This window comes from Ochotona princeps, chromosome 26 (assembly GCF_030435755.1).
Source record: "Ochotona princeps isolate mOchPri1 chromosome 26, mOchPri1.hap1, whole genome shotgun sequence".
Classification (NCBI taxonomy): domain Eukaryota; kingdom Metazoa; phylum Chordata; class Mammalia; order Lagomorpha; family Ochotonidae; genus Ochotona; species Ochotona princeps.
The window spans coordinates 1,225,524-1,242,095 of record NC_080857.1 but is presented as its reverse complement, the minus strand read 5'-3'; the positions used below and the strand labels follow the sequence as shown (position 1 = coordinate 1,242,095).

Sequence of the window (16,572 nt, the reverse complement as noted above, 5' to 3'; positions counted from 1 at the left end):
ATACTTGATTTTTTGTGTCTGGATTGTTTTATTTAGTGTTTTTTTGAGGCACATAAAGTTTTTTTTTTTTAAGATTTATTTATTTTTATTGGAAAGTCAGATATACAGAGGGGAGGAGAGACAGGAAGTTCTTCCATCGGCTCATTCACTCCCCAGGTGACTGCAACAGTTGGAGCTGAGCTGATTGGAAGCCAGGAGCCAGGAACTTCTTCTGGGTCTCCCAAACAGGTGCAGGCCCCAAGGCTTTGGGCCGTCCTTGACTGCTGTCCCAGGCCACACGCAGGGAGCTGGATGGGAAGTGGAGCCGCCGCCGGGATTAGAACCGGTGCCCATAAGGGATCCCAGGGCATTCAAGGCGAGGACTTTAGCTGCTAGGCTACTGCACTGGGCCCAAGTTTTTGTTTTGTTTTGTTTTCTAAGATTGATTTATTTTTATTGGAAAGGCAGATTGATAGAAGGAGATCTGGAGAGGAGGGTCTTTATCAGCTGCTGGCTCACTCCGCACGTGAGCGCCACGGCCAGAGCCAGCTGGTTTGACAACAGGAGCCAGGAGCTTCCTCTGTTTCCCACGCAGGTGCAGGGTCTCAAAGCTTTGGGCCGTCCTCGACTGCTTTCCCAGGCCACAAGCGGGGAGCTGGATGGGAAGTGGAGCAGCCGGGATTAGAACCAGTGCTCATTTGGGATCCTGGCAGATGCAAGGCTAGAACTTTAGTCTCTAGGTTACTGCAATAGGCTCTGAAAGTGGAATTTTTAATTTTCAGTTTTGAATTGTTCATTGCTGGTGTATAGAAGAAACACAGCTGATTTTGTGTTAATCTTATGCCCTGAAACTAGACAATTTATTATCTTTGTAGTTATTGTCTGAATTGTTTCTCTGCAAGCAGGGTTGTTTGGTGCCTCTCCATGGCTGTGGCCCGGCTTGGCCCGGCTTGGCCCGGCTGTCCGGTGCGGTGCTGAGGCAGGCAGAGCGGCGTGCATGTTGTTCCTGATACCACGAGGCTGTTCTGCTGCCCGCACGGATCTCCCGTCAGCTCGGGCTGCCCTTCAGCACGTCACGGAACGTTCTTCCTTTTCCCATTTGGCTGAGGTTTTTCTTTTTATCATGAAATGTTGAGTGTTGCCATGGCTTTTTGTGTGTCTTGAGATGATTGTGTGTTCTGTTTTTCCTTGTATTAATATGATGTATTAGTTATTGAATTTTGTATGTCTAATACATGTTGCATTTCTGGAATGAATATCCCTTTGTCAGGGTATGTAATCCTGTTAATATGTTGTTGGATTCCATCTGCTGAGCTTTTGTGGGGCCTTGTCAGCAATCCTGGCCCGTGGCTTTCTCGTGCCATTTGGTCGCTGTGAGGCACCCTCTGTGTGGCAGCTCACCGTATTCCTTCAGAACTGTGAAACCTTGACTTGCCCTACTCACTGGATGTAGAAAACGGGGAGTTTTCAGACAGGCTGGGGAACGCTGTGTTGGTGGTCATGCTGTGTACCCGGGACACTGCCATCCCGGCGGCACAGGAAGCTGCCTCTGCAGCTGGACAGCGTCACCACAGCCGTGTGTCCCCCAGGGCAGGAAAGTCACCCTAAGGATGAGTGGCTGCGACAGGAATCTGATGTATCTCCGGCTTGTTGCCTGCGGGCAGGTCCTGGCTCTATGCTGACAAGTCCGGAGAGCCCACCCAGCTGTGCTGCCTCTGGGACGGTTGGAAGGCCAGACTCGAAGCTCGTTCCGTCCGTGCAGTTGGGGTGTGCCTGTGACTTTTCCACTAGAGTGGTTGGACTTTTTCATTATTTTTTTTTCTTTAAAGATTTATTTATCCCAAAGTCATATATACAGAGAGGAGGAGAGACAGAGAGGAAGATCTTCCATCCGATGTTTCACTCCCCAAGTGAGCCGCAACAGGCCGGTGTGCACCGATCCGAAGCCGGGAACCAGGAACCTCTTCCGGGTCTCCCACACGGGTGCAGGGTCCCAAGGCTTTGGGCCGTCCTCAACTGCTTTCCCAGGCCACAAGCAGGGAGCTGGATGGGAAGTGGAGCTGCCGGGATTAGAACCGGCGTCCATATGGGATCCCGGGGCATTCAAGGTGAGGACTTTAGCCGCTAGGCCACGCTGCCAGGCCCGAGTGGTTGGACTTTTTAAAAACTTTTTTTTTAATTTGAAATACTGAGTTTCAGAGGGAGAGAGAGATATCTCCCATCTGATAGCTCATTCCCCAAACAACTGCAACAGCCAAAACTTCCAGGTCTCCCACGTGAGCGCAGGGGCCCAAGGAGAGAACTGGACTGGAAATGGCGGCTTTCTGTGCTGTGCTGCTGCCCTGACCCCGGTTGTGGCCTCTCTGGACTCACACAGTGTGTGTCTCAGAGAAGAGGTGCATGTTGCCACTCAGCCCGCCACGGTGATGAGCGTGCAGCCCTGGCTGGTTCTGGGTGGGCTCCCGGCTCTCCTGGCAGCTGAGTCTGTGGGCAGAGTGCATGGTGCTCTCAGTAGCACTCACATTCACTGTGGGAAGCTGTGGTGGAGACGGAGACCATGGCTCGGGTCGCCGGCTTTCTTGTGAGAAAATGCGTTCTGTGTTATTGAGCAGGAATTTGTTTTCTTATCCCTCCTCCTCTCTCTCTCTCTCTCTTTCTCAATAACACGTTGATTGCTTTGTGGTGATGTTTACGTGGTTGAGGGACGGCTGCCCATGTGGACCACCGACCAGGGAGAGGAGAGTGAAGGAGGCCTTCCTCTTGCTTCCACAAGTTTGCTCTTTCGTGGGACAGGGGCATGTGTTTCTAAAGGTGGCTTGTGTTCCTCATTTCCCGTTGCCTTCAGAATGCTGGCTGGCAGGTGGTCACTGGGGCCCCGGGCTGAGCCGCCCGAGTCTGAGGGACAGGAGGCTGCTGCTGAGCCCACAGCAATAGTGTGTCGCGGGGCTGGCTGGCATGCCCTTGTCTGTTGTCTCTGCCCTCGCTGGCTTTGTGTCAGCATGAATTAATATAGTTATCCCTTTCGCTTTCATTCTGTCTGAAAGTTTTTGGGAAACTGTCACTTGGGGTGGAGTGGGACATGCGATGTGTACTTCAACCTACAAGAAGTCGTCTGAGAGGATCTTCACCAGGACTCCAGTTCTGCACCTGGATTTGACCTCATGTTCTCTGTGTGACACTAGGACACAGGATCCTGGGTTCTGGAGCGTGAGGGTGTGCGGAGAGCAGAGGTTGGAGGAGCGGTGGCCTTCTGCTGAGGCCTGGCTGTGCTGTGGCCACACTTGGCTTTGCAACAGTAGGGAAAATAATGGAACCCTTTCAAACTCCACCTTTGTGAGTAATTCCTGTGAAACTAATTTTTCACCAAAAAAGTGAAAAATTATAAATTTCATTTCTGGTTGAAGGAATATAGTTTTTCTGCTTGGAAAAAAAACTCAGAATATGTCCCCCCAAACATTTGCCAGTTGAGCATATTCCCTGGTTCGGCATATGTGTGTCTTCTCCGTCCTGGTTGATGTTCGGTGCCTGGTGTGTTGTGTGTGTTGAGGGTATTAAGCAAAGTAGCACTTGCGTGTCCGGTTCTGTCCAGCAGACTTCTGACGAGCTCTCCTGGAGCACCAGTCACGTTACAGTGCTTCCTGCGCTCTGTAGGGTGAGTGGATGAGCAAATTAACCTCAGGCCAGAGTGAGACTCTTGCTTGGTGTTACAGGGAATATGTTACCAAGTGAGCTTTCCCGGAGAGCTGAATTTAGGGGTAGGATGCACATTCCACCTCAGAACTGGCCTGAGGCTGGCGTGGACACAGTGACTGGCTTGAAGCAGAGTTAGCAAATTGGGTTTTGGGGCTGGCAGCATGGCTCAATAAGCTAATCCTCTACCTTGAAGCACCAGCCTCTAATATGTGCACCAGTTCATGTCCCGGCTGCTCCACTTCCCTTCCCGCTCCCTGCTGTGGCCTGGGGAAGCAGTCGAGGACGGCCCAATGCATTGGGACCCTGCACCTGCGTGGGAGACCCAGAAGAAGCTCCTGGCTTCAGATCAGCTCAGTGCCAGCTATTGTGGCCACTTGGAGAGAACCAGCGATTACAAGATGTTTGTCTGTCTCTCCTACCTGTAAATCTGCCTTTCAAGCAACAATAAATCCTTTTTTTGTTTAAAGATTTATTTATTTTTATTACAAAGTCAGATATACAGAGAGGAGGAGAGATAGAGAGGAAGATCTTCCATCCGATGATTCACTCCCCAAGTGACCGCAACGGCTGGTACTGTGCTGATCCGAAGCCAGGAGCCAGGAAGTTCCTCCAGATCTCCTACACGGGTGCAGGGTCCCAAGGCTTTGGGCCATCCTCGACTCTTTCTCAGGCCACAAGCAGGGAGCTGGATGGGAAGTGGAGCTGTCGGGATTAGAACTGGCACCCATATGGGATTCCAGCGTGTTCAAGGCGAGGACCCTAGCCACTAGGCCACGCTGCCCTCAAGGAACAATAAATCTTAAAAAACAAACAGCCCACTCTGGGTGATGTTAAGGGCCAGTTAGTACTGTTGGAAACTGCAGAATGGATGTGGTGGGAACAGGATCTGGGGTGACCACCATGTTACTTGCAGTCTGAGGACCCCAGGGGCATCCTTACTGTGCCAGTTGGACTGGATTGCAGTGCTGAGGGTAACAGTGCGGCCACAAGCCGCGTGTTGTGTGTGTGTGTCTGTCACATAGCAGGCAGCAGTATTTATGTGTGTTCATCTGCCAGGACTTGGCCTTTGGGGTAGGGAGACAGGCTTACTCCCCACAGAGCCTGAGCTGGCGGGGTGCTCTATCCCCTAGGCACCTGCTCCCACTGCATGGCCTTTGATGGCAGTGGCTCCGGGAGGGATGGGGCTTGCAGGCTGCCTCTGTTAGCAGTTGGTTTCTTTCATGGTTTCATCTGCTGATTGCAAATCCTAGCAGAATACCGGCTCCTCCCACACAAGGAGCCCCCACCTCCCACTCCTCAGACTCAGCTTGCTGCATATCCCAGGAAGAGGCTGCCCGGCCAGGAAGTCACACTCTGCTTCCTCAGGGTTCCAGGGGTCTTAGAAATGCAGTCCCAGACCTTCCTGGTCTGCACCTCAGACTTTAGGCAAGGCCATCACATGGGTTTTAGGCCTTGACTTTCGAATTACTTCCCAGGTTTTGTCTTGGGCAAGTTAGATGGCCTTTCTTTAATTCATTTTTAAAATAAAATTAATTTATTTTTTCTTTTGTAAAGTCAAATATACAGAGAGGAGAGACAGAGAGGAATATCTCCCAATTGCTGATTTGCTACCCAAGCGGCTGCAACAGCCAGGAGTCAGGAGCCCCCTTCAGGTCTCCCATGTGGGTGCAGGGTCCCAAGGCTTTGGGCCGTCCTCGACTGCTTTCCCAAGCCACAAGCAGGGAGCTGGATGGGAAGTGGGGCTGCTGGGATTAGAACCAGTGCTCATATGGGATCCTGGCGCATGCAAGGCTAGGACCTTAGCTACTAGCCTGCTGCGCTGGGCCCTCTTTTTTTTTTTAAATAAATTTATTAATTTTTATTAGAAAGTCAGATAGAGAGGAGGAGAGGCAGCGAGGAAGATCTTCCGTCCACTGATTCACTCCTTAAGTGACCACAATGGCTGGGACTTAGCCAATTTGAAGCCAGGAGCCCAGAGCCTCTTCCAGGTATCCCGTGCAGGTGCAGGGTTCCAAGGCTTTGGGCCGTCCTCCACTGCTTTCCCAGGCCACAAGCAGGGAGCTGATCGGAAACTGGGCTGCTGCATACAGACCAGTGCCCATATGGGATCCTGCCTTGTGCAAGATGAAGACTTCAGCCACTAGGTTAGTGCGTTGGGCCCAGGTGTCTCTTGTGAGCCTGGCGCCCTCACACACAGAATGATTGCAGCGATGCAGACACCATTTCCTCACAAAAGTCTTAAACCTTGAACTTTTGACATTGAATGGGTTTTCTGATAGGTTTCATGTCACTTGATCTGAATGCCTATTAGCTATTTATAATGTTTCGTTTAGTACTGATACTTTGATGCTTCACTGCATTTTCTTATGAGTGCTGTCCCCCAATGTCTGCGAGTGTTGTAGAATGTGCATAAAGCGTTTCAGAAATCTCCCGTTTTGAAGTCTGAAACAGCATCTGAGTTCTGTTTGGGATGGAGGGTCTCGAGGCTGCAGAAGGCCTGCCAGGTGTGTGTGCAAGTGTGTGAGCCTGCCTGCCAGGTGTGTGTGCAGGTGTGTGAGCCTGCCTGCCAGGTGTGTGCAAGTGTGTAAGCCTGCCTGCCAGGTGTGTGTGCAGGTGTGTGAGTCTGCCTGCCAGGTGTGTGTGCAGGTGTGTGAGCCTGCCTGCCAGGTGTGTGCAGGTGTGTGAGCCTGCCTGCCAGGTGTGTGTGCAGGTGTGTGAGTCTGCCTGCCAGGTGTGTGTGCAGGTGTGTGAGCCTGCCTGCCAGGTGTGTGCAAGTGTGTGAGCCTGCCTGCCAGGTGTGTGTGCAGGTGTGTGAGTCTGCCTGCCAGGTGTGTGTGCAGGTGTGTGAGCCTGCCTGCCAGGTGTGTGCAGGTGTGTGAGCCTGCCTGCCAGGTGTGTGTGCAGGTGTGTGAGCCTGCCTGCCAGGTGTGTGTGCAGGTGTGTGAGCCTGCCTGCCAGGCGTGTGCAGGTGTGTGAGCCTGCCTGCCAGGCGTGTGTCCTGACGGGGCCGTGTGTATCAGGAGCTGGTGCTCCCGAGATGCAGCTGTTAATGCCCCTTCCATGTGTGCCTGTTCTTCCTCTGCGTGGGTGTGCTGTGTTTATTTATTTATTTGAAGGCAGAGTTTCAGAGAGAGACAAGTAAGAAACAGAAAAATCTATCCACTGGCTCATTCCCCAAGTGGCCGCAACTGCCGGAGCTGAGCTGATCTGAAGCCAGGGGCCTGGAGTTACTTCCAGGTCTCCCACGAGCATGCATGGACCTGAGGACTCCGGCTACCTCTGCTGCCTTCCCAGGTGCATTAGCAGGGAGCATGGGAAGCTGGATGGGAGCAGCCGGGACTCGAACTTGTGCCCACACGGGATGCTAGCATCACAGGCCGCGGCTTTATGTGGTCTGTGACAGCATCTGCTCTGTGCTGTATGTCCAATATTTCTGGTATTTTAAGACAGAAGAACTTCTGTCCTCTACCCTGTGTGTGTCACTAAGCTAGAAGTCAGTAAGGAGTAAGTCTGTGTGTAGGACCTGGTCCTTGTCAACAAGCACTTCGCAAGTAAGTCTAGAAATATATGGAAACTTCTAATCCTAGAGATATGTGGAGGGCCTGGTGCAGTAGTCTAGTGGCTAATGTCCTTGCCTTGCACATGCTCCAGGATCCCATATGGGTGCCAATTTTAATCCTAGCAGCCCCGCTTCCCATCCAGCTCCCTGCCTGTGGCCTGGGAAAGCAGTGGAGGACGGCCCAGAGTCTTGGGACCCTGCACCCGCGTGGGAGACCCAGATGAGGCTCTTGGCTACTGGCTTCAGATTGGCTCAGCCCTGGCCGTTGTGGCCACTTGGGGAGTGAATCAGCGGACAGAAGATCTTCCTCTCTGTCTCTCCTCTCTGTATATCTGACTTTACAATAAAAATAAATAAATCTTTTTAAAAAACTTTTAAAAAAGCGTATGTGGAAAGTCGTTTCTCCAGGGCCAGTCAAGTGATGTAGCGGCTCCAGCTTCCCAGATGGTGCCCATTTGTGTTCTGGCTTCTCATCCGGCTCCCTGTTTATGGTCTGTTTTGTTAAATCTTGTTGTCTCTTTATTTGCAGTTCCTAAGAATTTTTTATTCTGATGTGTGTGTTCTAGCACTACAAACTACTAAAAATTTGTACTCAAATTGACCCTCTGGCCCAGTAAGCTAGCGGCTAGGCCTGCAGCCCTGTGTGCTCCTGTGTGAAGCAGAGGGCGGTCACTTCCCTGGGCCATGGGGAGTCTGACACGTGCCCCTCATCACCCTTGCTTGCTTGTCTTTGGCCTGCCTTGGCAATGCTGGGGGTCCCTTGAGTTAGATAAGTCTGATAATTGGCAGCTAGTTCTGGTCTCATCATCAGAAAATTTGGACCCTTCCACTACCAGTCCCATCAGGGAGTTCATGGGATGTTTGCTTTGTGTGTGGACATTGTTGGAAGCGGAGAGCAAACGTAGACTTTGCTGTGGGGACCTGGCTGTGACTGGGAGTCAAGGCGTTGAGAGTGGCTGACCCTTCTTAGAGACCGTCATGCCTGAAAACCACGGGGTGCTGTCTGCGCTCCGGAGGTCTGGGCGCTGAGTCCCGGCTGCTGAGGGTTCCGTTGGCTTTCTGCACCTGTGCCTTTGGAGGCCTCGGGAGCCCTGCTGGCGAGGAGGCCTGGAGCCTCCTGGTCACTGAGGAGGCCTTCCTGGGAGCTGCAGCCGCTAGCAGAGCGTGTGCGTCATTTTGGTGGCATGCTGCAGAGCCCTGGCAGAGTGGGGCTGTGTGGGTACCACCTGTTTTACTTTCAGTTTCACTGCAAGATGCAGTGCAGGCTGTGGTTTTTAAGTGAAGACTTCAAATGTGACAGAACGTGATCCCCCTTGTCTCAGTTAGGTTTGGTCTAGGATGGTGGTTGTCCACGGAGGGCAGGTGGCTGCCGTCCCTGGTAAGAGGAGGAGTGCTGGGCATGTGCTCTAAGGCCCTGTAGGTTGCCCACCGCTGCCCTGGAGACCCGTGTGCCAGCAGGGCTGCGGTTATGCAGCACAGCTTCTTAATGGTCTCTAGTGCATGTGAGGGTATTGGGCTTAGTCTTTAGTCATTGAGTGAAAAAAAAAACTTTAAAAGAGTTATGTATTTTTATTGGAAAGGCAGATATATAGACAGGAGGAGAGACAGAGAGGAAGATCTTCACTCTGCTGATTCATTCCCAGTTGGCCACAATGGAATCCGTTGTCCTTATATACTACTCCAATCCGAAGCCAGGAGCCTCTTCTTTGTCTCCCACCCGGGTGCAGGGTCCCAAGGCTTTGGGCCGTCCTCCACTGCTTTCCCAGGCCACAGGCAGGGAGCTGGATGGGAAGTGGAGCTGCTAGGATTAGAACCGGCGCCCATATGGGGTCCTGGTGCATTCAAGGCCAGGACTTTAGCCACTGTGCCACCATGCCAGGCCCATTAAGTGAAATTTTAAGTATTAAGAAATATATTTGGTGCAATGAGTTACTAAAATTAGCAGGGTTGGGAGGTGGCTCCGTTGCTTGTGAGGTTAAGCCTCTGCCAACCATGCTGATATCCCATATGGGTGCTGGTTCGAGGCCTGGCAGTTTCTCTCTCCAGTTCCCTGTGAATGGCCTGGGAGAGCAGCCGAGGCTGTACTTGGGACCCTGTGACCAGATGGGAGACAGGGAGGAAGCTCCTGGCTCCTGGCTTGGGATTGGCTCAGTCCTTGGTGTTGCGGCCATTTTGGGAGTCAACCAGGGACTACGACTGCGCCATCTTGCCCTCCACCCTGCCGCCTCAGTAACAGGGCTTTTCAAATTAAAAAAAATTAACTATATCGATATCAATATAGATATAGATATATAGAGGTAGAGAGAGGAGACTGGAGGGTCAGAGTGCCTGGGACAGAAGCCAGTCTGGATAAACCCTTTCTAAGATACTGTAATTTACAGCAAAACTTTTGTCAGCAGGGTGGGAATTTTTGAGTAGGTAACATTAGAAAAATAAAATAATTTCCCAGTTGTGGTTCCCAAGTTCCCCATATTTATGTGTAGCTTAGCCTGTCTTCGAGCTCGGCTCTGGGTCCTGCGTGTGTTCACAGGTGTCTGTGGAGCTCTCAGTGTGTGCTGGGCACTTTGCTGGGCCGGTGCAGGCTGCTGCTGGGAGGCGGGCCTGGGGGACCGGCTGCACAGGCCACACAGCTCCGCCGCCTGCTCAGGGAGGAGCTCGCCAACCAGAACTGGGAGCCCCAGCAGGGAGTGGCATGGCCTGTCCTTAACAGAACTCTTCTTCCTCCCTGCTCCCCCCAAGACGGGGAAATCTTTCCTGACCCCTCCTTCCCTCTTTGGGTGCTGGCACTCGGTCTGCTGCTTTCTGCCTCACTGGTCCCCAGCCCAGGCCAGCCCACTGTGGATGCCAGTGGCCCCTGAAGGGTCTCCGCTTCACCCCAGTTCCCCACCAGCTGCATGGTGGCTTCCTGCTGGGTGCAGTACTGCAGCCTCCTTCCTGTGGAGGCCCTGTACCTTGCGGACTGAGCACTGCCTGGCTGAAGCCCATGTCTGTCCTCTGCTGGACACCTGCTTGCCTTGTCTGTGGTGCTTGGCACCTGGGTGCCCCTGCCGCCCTGGTTTTCCTCGATGCTGTCTGGGTGACTGTGCTGCCTGCTCAGGGAGGAGCGCATGATTCACAAGGACCGCCCTCCTTCCCGCCGAGTTGGGGTTTTTGCATAGGGGATTTCTCTGTCAGTTATTTTTTCCTCACCTTTTGGAGTATGAAAGAACCGAAGCTGTAGTGGTGGGGAGTGGGGTCAGGAGTGCCTTGTGGGGAGTTCTGTGATCTTGCAGCTGGCACGTGGTCCACCTGCCTTCATGGAGCACGGGCACAAGCCGGCTGCTTGTAAGCTTTTGGAGTAAACCTGTGGTGAGTGAGCTTTTTTTTTTTTTTTTTTTTGAAACTGTAAAGGAAATGGAAAACTAGGGCCGTGGTGCTGGCATACTCCCTGCAGCTGCAGGTCAGGGCTGGGAGGAAGTCGAGGCAGTGGATCTGTAAGCTCTGCTTGGCCTCGACAGATCTGAAAGTAGAGAAATCTGTTGTTGTTAGCTGTGAAGGAAGGCAGGTCTGGGTGGCTGTCACTGAGTAATCTGTATTTCTTGGCTCAGTGTTCAACTGGGCAGGATGTGGGAAAGGGACATGAAGTGTCTCTGGTTCCTTGTTTGCCAGATTGGTGCTGGGACATTCTTAGGTCTCCAAGGAGCGAGTGGACGTGGAAGAGGCAGCATGCTAGTCCAGCGGTGGAGGGATTCTGAGGCGGACATGCCGCAGAAAGTCTTCACGGTGATACGCTGGTGACAGAGAAAGTTCCAGATCGGTCTAGGAGGCAGTTGTAGCTTTAGATGAGATGCTGGAAATCCTAACGAGGAGAATTCCAGAGCAGTCTGGTTCTGGTCTTAGTTGTGGCTGTTTTGATCTTGTTACGTTTTAAAGTTTGTATATCTGCTGAAGAGTAATGTACCAAAATGAGAAGCATTTTTAAACTTTATAATAAAGTTATTGACAGCATAGTGTTTTAAAAGCCATATGGACAGTAACTCATCTTTGGAGGAAAACCTTGATCTGGCTGGGGCTCCTGGCGTTTAAGTTAGAACGAAGGTGCTGCTCCCTGAGCCCGGACTCAGTGCTTGACCACAAACAAGCACCCAGCTGCTCATGATGGAAAATGCTGAAGTGAGCACCTTAAAATGCACCTGTGCTCTACCTCGAGCAGTCTGTTGAGGAGTTGCAGAGGCAAAGCACTGTCTTGGTGTTAGTATTCCATCCCAGGTGATGTGGGAGACAGAAACGGACTTTTCTTGCTTTCAGAGAACTCTGATGTGTGTGGTGTGGTGGGACAGCTAGGAGTAGGCACGCAGGTGAGGGTGTGACCAGTGATGCCAGTGGCCAGGCTGGCAGCAGGTTGAGGCGTGAGAGCCCAGCTCAGAGTACTGGTGTCTGAGCCGCAGAGACAAGAATGGTTTTTATGTTTTTTGCCTTTAAAAATTTCTTTATTTTTATTTGAAAGGCAGATTTACAGAGAGAAGGAAAGAGAGAGAGGGACAGTGAGGGAGAGAGAAAAAGAAAGGTCTTCCACTTGCTGGTTCACAGGTGTCTGAAGCCGGGAACCAGGAGCCTCCGCCAGGTCTCCTGTGCAGCTGCAGGTCCCAAGGCTGCTTTCCCAGGCCACAGCAGGGAGCTGGATGGGAAGTGGAGCAGCTGGAATATGAACCGGTGCCCATATGGGGTGGTGGCACCTCAGGGCAGAGGACCAGTGTGCTGAGCCGTGGCACCAGCCCCTAGGTTGCAAAAACAAAGCACTGTGTGACAGTCTGAATGTGAGCTATGAATTCTACAACATTTAGGACCTTTGTAGGAAAAAGAAAAGTTTGTTAAGTCTTGGCTAAAAAATTCAGGAGGGAATGCTTTATTATTATTATTATTATTATTATTATTATTATTATTATTATTATTAAATCTAGCATTTGAAGATCATTTAAAAAAATCTATTTCCATCTAGAGTGATAGGTTGGATGGGGGTGGGGATTCATGCCTCAAGGTTGAGGAACAGACCTGCACCAGCGGAGTCCCCAGCCAGGATCGTGGACCCACGTGTTAGAGCCATCTTCTGCAGCAGTCTGCCTCGTGTGTTCTTTGAGAAATCAAGTGAGCAAGGTCTTCTGACCCTGTACGCTTTCTGGACCTCCAGCCTCCAGACCTCCCTGAGGGCACAAGCTTTATGGTTTCTTTGTTTCTCCCAGGAGAAAGCTGGCACAGACCTCCTGCCGGTGTCACTGGGTCTACTCAGTGACAACACATGGAGATAAAAGCAAGTGGTGGTCCCTGACGCCCTCCATCTGAGGGTGACGTTTGTGGTACATCTCTGGTGTGTTTGTATGTCCTTCGACGGTGAGGCGAGTAAGCCCTGCCTAGTCCTCTCTGTTTCCTGAGCCCAGAAGGGCCACCAGAAACCCCCCCACACACACTGGGAAAGGGCCACCAGAGACCCCCCCACATGCTGGGAAGGGCCTCCAGAACCCCCATACACACACTGGAAAGGCCTCCAGAACCCCCATACACACACTGGAAGGGCCTCCAGAACCCCCATACACACACTGGAAGGGCCTCCAGAACCCCCATACACACACTGGAAGGGCCTCCAGAACCCCCATACACACACTGGATGGGCCTCCAGAACCCCCATACACACACTGGATGGGCCTCCAGAACCCCCATACACACACTGGATGGGCCTCCAGAACCCCCATACACACACTGGATGGGCCTCCAGAACCCCCATACACACACTGGGAAAGGGCCTCCAGAACCCCCATACACACACTGGAAGGGCCTCCAGAACCCCCATACACACACTGGATGGGCCACCAGAAACCCCATACACACACTGGGAAAGGGCCTCCAGAACCCCCATACACACTGGAAGGGCCTCCAGAACCCCCATACACACACTGGATGGGCCTCCAGAACCCCCATACACACACACTGGAAGGGCCTCCAGAACCCCCATACACACACTGGAAGGGCCTCCAGAACCCCCATACACACTGGAAGGGCCTCCAGAACCCCCATACACACACTGGAAGGGCCTCCAGAACCCCCATACACACACACTGGGAAAGGGCCTCCAGAACCCCCATACACACACTGGATGGGCCTCCAGAACCCCCATACACACACACTGGGAAGGGCCTCCAGAACCCCCATACACACACACTGGGAAAGGGCCTCCAGAACCCCCATACACACACTGGAAGGGCCTCCAGAACCCCCATACACACACTGGGAAAGGGCCTCCAGAACCCCCATACACACACTGGGAAGGGCCTCCAGAACCCCCATACACACACTGGGAAGGGCCTCCAGAACCCCCATACACACACTGGAAGGGCCTCCAGAACCCCCATACACACACACTGGGAAAGGGCCTCCAGAACCCCCATACACACACTGGAAGGGCCTCCAGAACCCCCATACACACACTGGGAAAGGGCCTCCAGAACCCCCATACACACACACTGGGAAGGGCCTCCAGAACCCCCATACACACACTGGATGGGCCTCCAGAACCCCCATACACACACTGGGAAGGGCCTCCAGAACCCCCATACACACACTGGAAGGGCCTCCAGAACCCGCATACACACTGGAAGGGCCTCCAGAACCCCCCAACACTGGTTTTACTCCTGTCTGGGCTCCTCTTACTCTTGTGGTTCTCTGGGTGTTCTGCACAGCACCCTGAGAGCTCCCTTGCAGGGAGCCAGGGTTACTGCCCAGCTCTGAACTCCTGCGGGGATGAGGGGTGGGCTTCGGTGGGCACTGATCGGAAGTGACTGATGTTGAGTACTGTTCCAGCCAGGGGGCAGCTGCCTTTATGGAAGGCCAGCCTGAGAGCCCAGGCCCTGGGGGGGCACCACATGCTCGCTCCCACCTCACCCTCACGCCACCACAGTGCTGACAAAGGCCTCAGTCACTGGTGAGACCCCAGGCGGGACTCAGTGGGGCTTGGTGGTCGTTTTCCGAGGAGACTGCACAGCTGTGGACTAGATGTCGGTGGAGCCCCCCTGTGCGGCTAGGTCTGCTGGGCCACACGGAGCCCTTACCAGGATTTGGGTCCTGGGAAGTTGTGTGTGTGTCTTTTGTTTTCAGGAAAAAACCGCTGTGCTTCTGGTAGCGTGTTTAGATGTGCGGATCCTTTGGCTGACGTCATGGATCTCTCTTAGGGAACATGGGGAGTATGCTAAGTCAGTGTTAGTGTTTTGTTTTGTTTTGAATAGGATAACGCATTTGAAAGGTAGAGTTGTGGGGCAGGGAGAAGGGGGCGGCTGGGAGAGAGGGAGGGAGAGAGAGAAGTTTCTCTGTCTTCTGGTTCACGCTGGAGTTGGTCCTGACTGCGGTCAGCATCCCAGGACTGCTCGGCCACGTCAGGTGAGGCCATTGCCAGCAGTGCTTCGCATGGTACAGCGCTGGCCCAGGTTTCCAGTTTTGAAATCACCCCTTGGGCTGCCACGTGATGCAGTTAGCTACTCTTCCACCTGCTGATGCTGGCGTTGCACTTGGGCATCGGTTCTTGTCCTGGATGCTCCATGTCCCATCCAGGTCCCTGCTTGTGGCCTGGGAAAGCAGAAGCTGGCCCAACTCCGTGGGACCCTGCACCCATGTGGGCGACCTGGAAGTGGCTCCTGGGATCAGCTGAGCTCTCACCGTTGGAGCCGTTTGGGGTATTAACCTCTCTTTCCTCTGTAAATCTGCTTTTCCAATAAAAATAAATAAATGTTTAATAAATAAAAAGCATTGTTTAAAATAGAAAATGAACCCTGTATAAGTAAAAAAAAAAGTGTAATGGCCATTCAGATAATAGAAAATTTAGAAGTTTTAAAAGATTTATTTCATTTAAAAAATGAAGTCACAGAGGAAAGACAGACACCATCTATCTGCTGGTTCACTCGTTAACTGGCTGCCGTGGCCGGAGCTAGGCAGACCCAAAGCTGGAGCCTGGAGCTGCTTCCGAGTCTCCCATGTGGGTGCAGGGCCCAAAGCTTTGGGCCATTCTGCTTCCTAGGCCGCAAGCAGGGAGTGGATGGAAGTGGAGCAGCTGGGACATGAACTAGTGGCCATCTGGGATCCCGGGCTGGGACATGAGCTGGCGGCCATCTGGGATCCCGGGCTGGGACATGAACTGGCGGCCATCTGGGATCCTGGGCTGGGACATGAGCTGGCGGCCATCTGGGATCCCGGGCTGGGACATGAACTGGCGGCCATCTGGGATCCCGGGCATGCAGGGTGGAGGACTAGCCAGTGGAGCTGTTGTGCTGGATCCCTGTAATTTGCTTTTACTCTTTTATGTATGTATGTGTGTATGTATGTATTTATTATAAAGGCAGATGCACAGAGCGAAGGAGAGACAGAGATCATCCATTTCTAAATGACCACAACAGCTGGAGCTGAGCCGATCTGAAGCCCAGAGCCAAAAGATTCTTCCGGATCTCCCACATGGATGTTGGGACCTAAGGCTTTGGGGCTTTTCTCGAGTGCTCTCTCAGACTGCATGCAGGCTACTGGATGGGAAGTAGAGCAAATAGGACACAAACCTGCATCTATATGGGATCGCGGCGCATTCAAGGAGAAGATGTTAGCTGCTAGGCCACTGCGCCGGGCCCCTCCCATCCTGCTCCCTGCTTGTGGCCTGGGAAAGCAGTCGAGGACGGCCCAAAACCTTGGGACCCTGCACTCATGTGGGAGACAAAGAAGAGGCTCCTGGCTCCTGGCTTCGGATCGGCACAGCACTGGCCATTGCGGCTGCTTAGGGAGTGAATCAATGGACAAAAGATCTTCTCTCTGTCTCCTCCTCTCTGTATATCTGACTTTGCAATAAAAATAAATAAATCTTTAAAAAATGATAGTTTTATTGAAATATGATTCCAGCGAAAGTGTCCGTTGAAGGAGTTCAGTGGTTTTTGCAGAAGTGTTGTCACTGTTTCCATCACCCGCACTAGTGAGCCGTCTTTTTGTGGTGGTCACCGCCTTCAGCCCTAGGCGGTGGTCGGTTCCTTTTCTGTGTGTGGATTTCCGATTTGGAATTGCATAGAAGTGGCATCATAGAAGTAGTGTTTTCCTTTTTCTCCCAGAGAGCAGGGTTTAGCCTTGTGTGGTGTGTAATGGTGTGGTGATGGGTGATGCCTGTTTTGTTAACTCACTCTTGATGTATGTTGCGCTGTTTCCCTTCGTGGTCACTGTGTAGGTAGAAATAGTCCTTCACAGGTTCATGTGACACGGGTTCACTTGCCTGGGCTGTGGGAGGGTGCAAGAAGGGCTTGTGGACGGGAGTGTGGCTGCTGCACTTTGCATTCACTCCCTGCTGGGGA

The 16,572-nt window shown here is 52.5% G+C and overlaps 1 protein-coding gene across 5 annotated transcripts in view; it reads left to right on the top strand.

Annotated features, from left to right (window-relative positions):
- Positions 1-16,572, top strand: part of TRAF3 (TNF receptor associated factor 3) — a 97,489-nt gene that overhangs the window by 10,194 nt on the left and 70,723 nt on the right. The gene's annotated exons all lie outside the window — the stretch shown is intronic.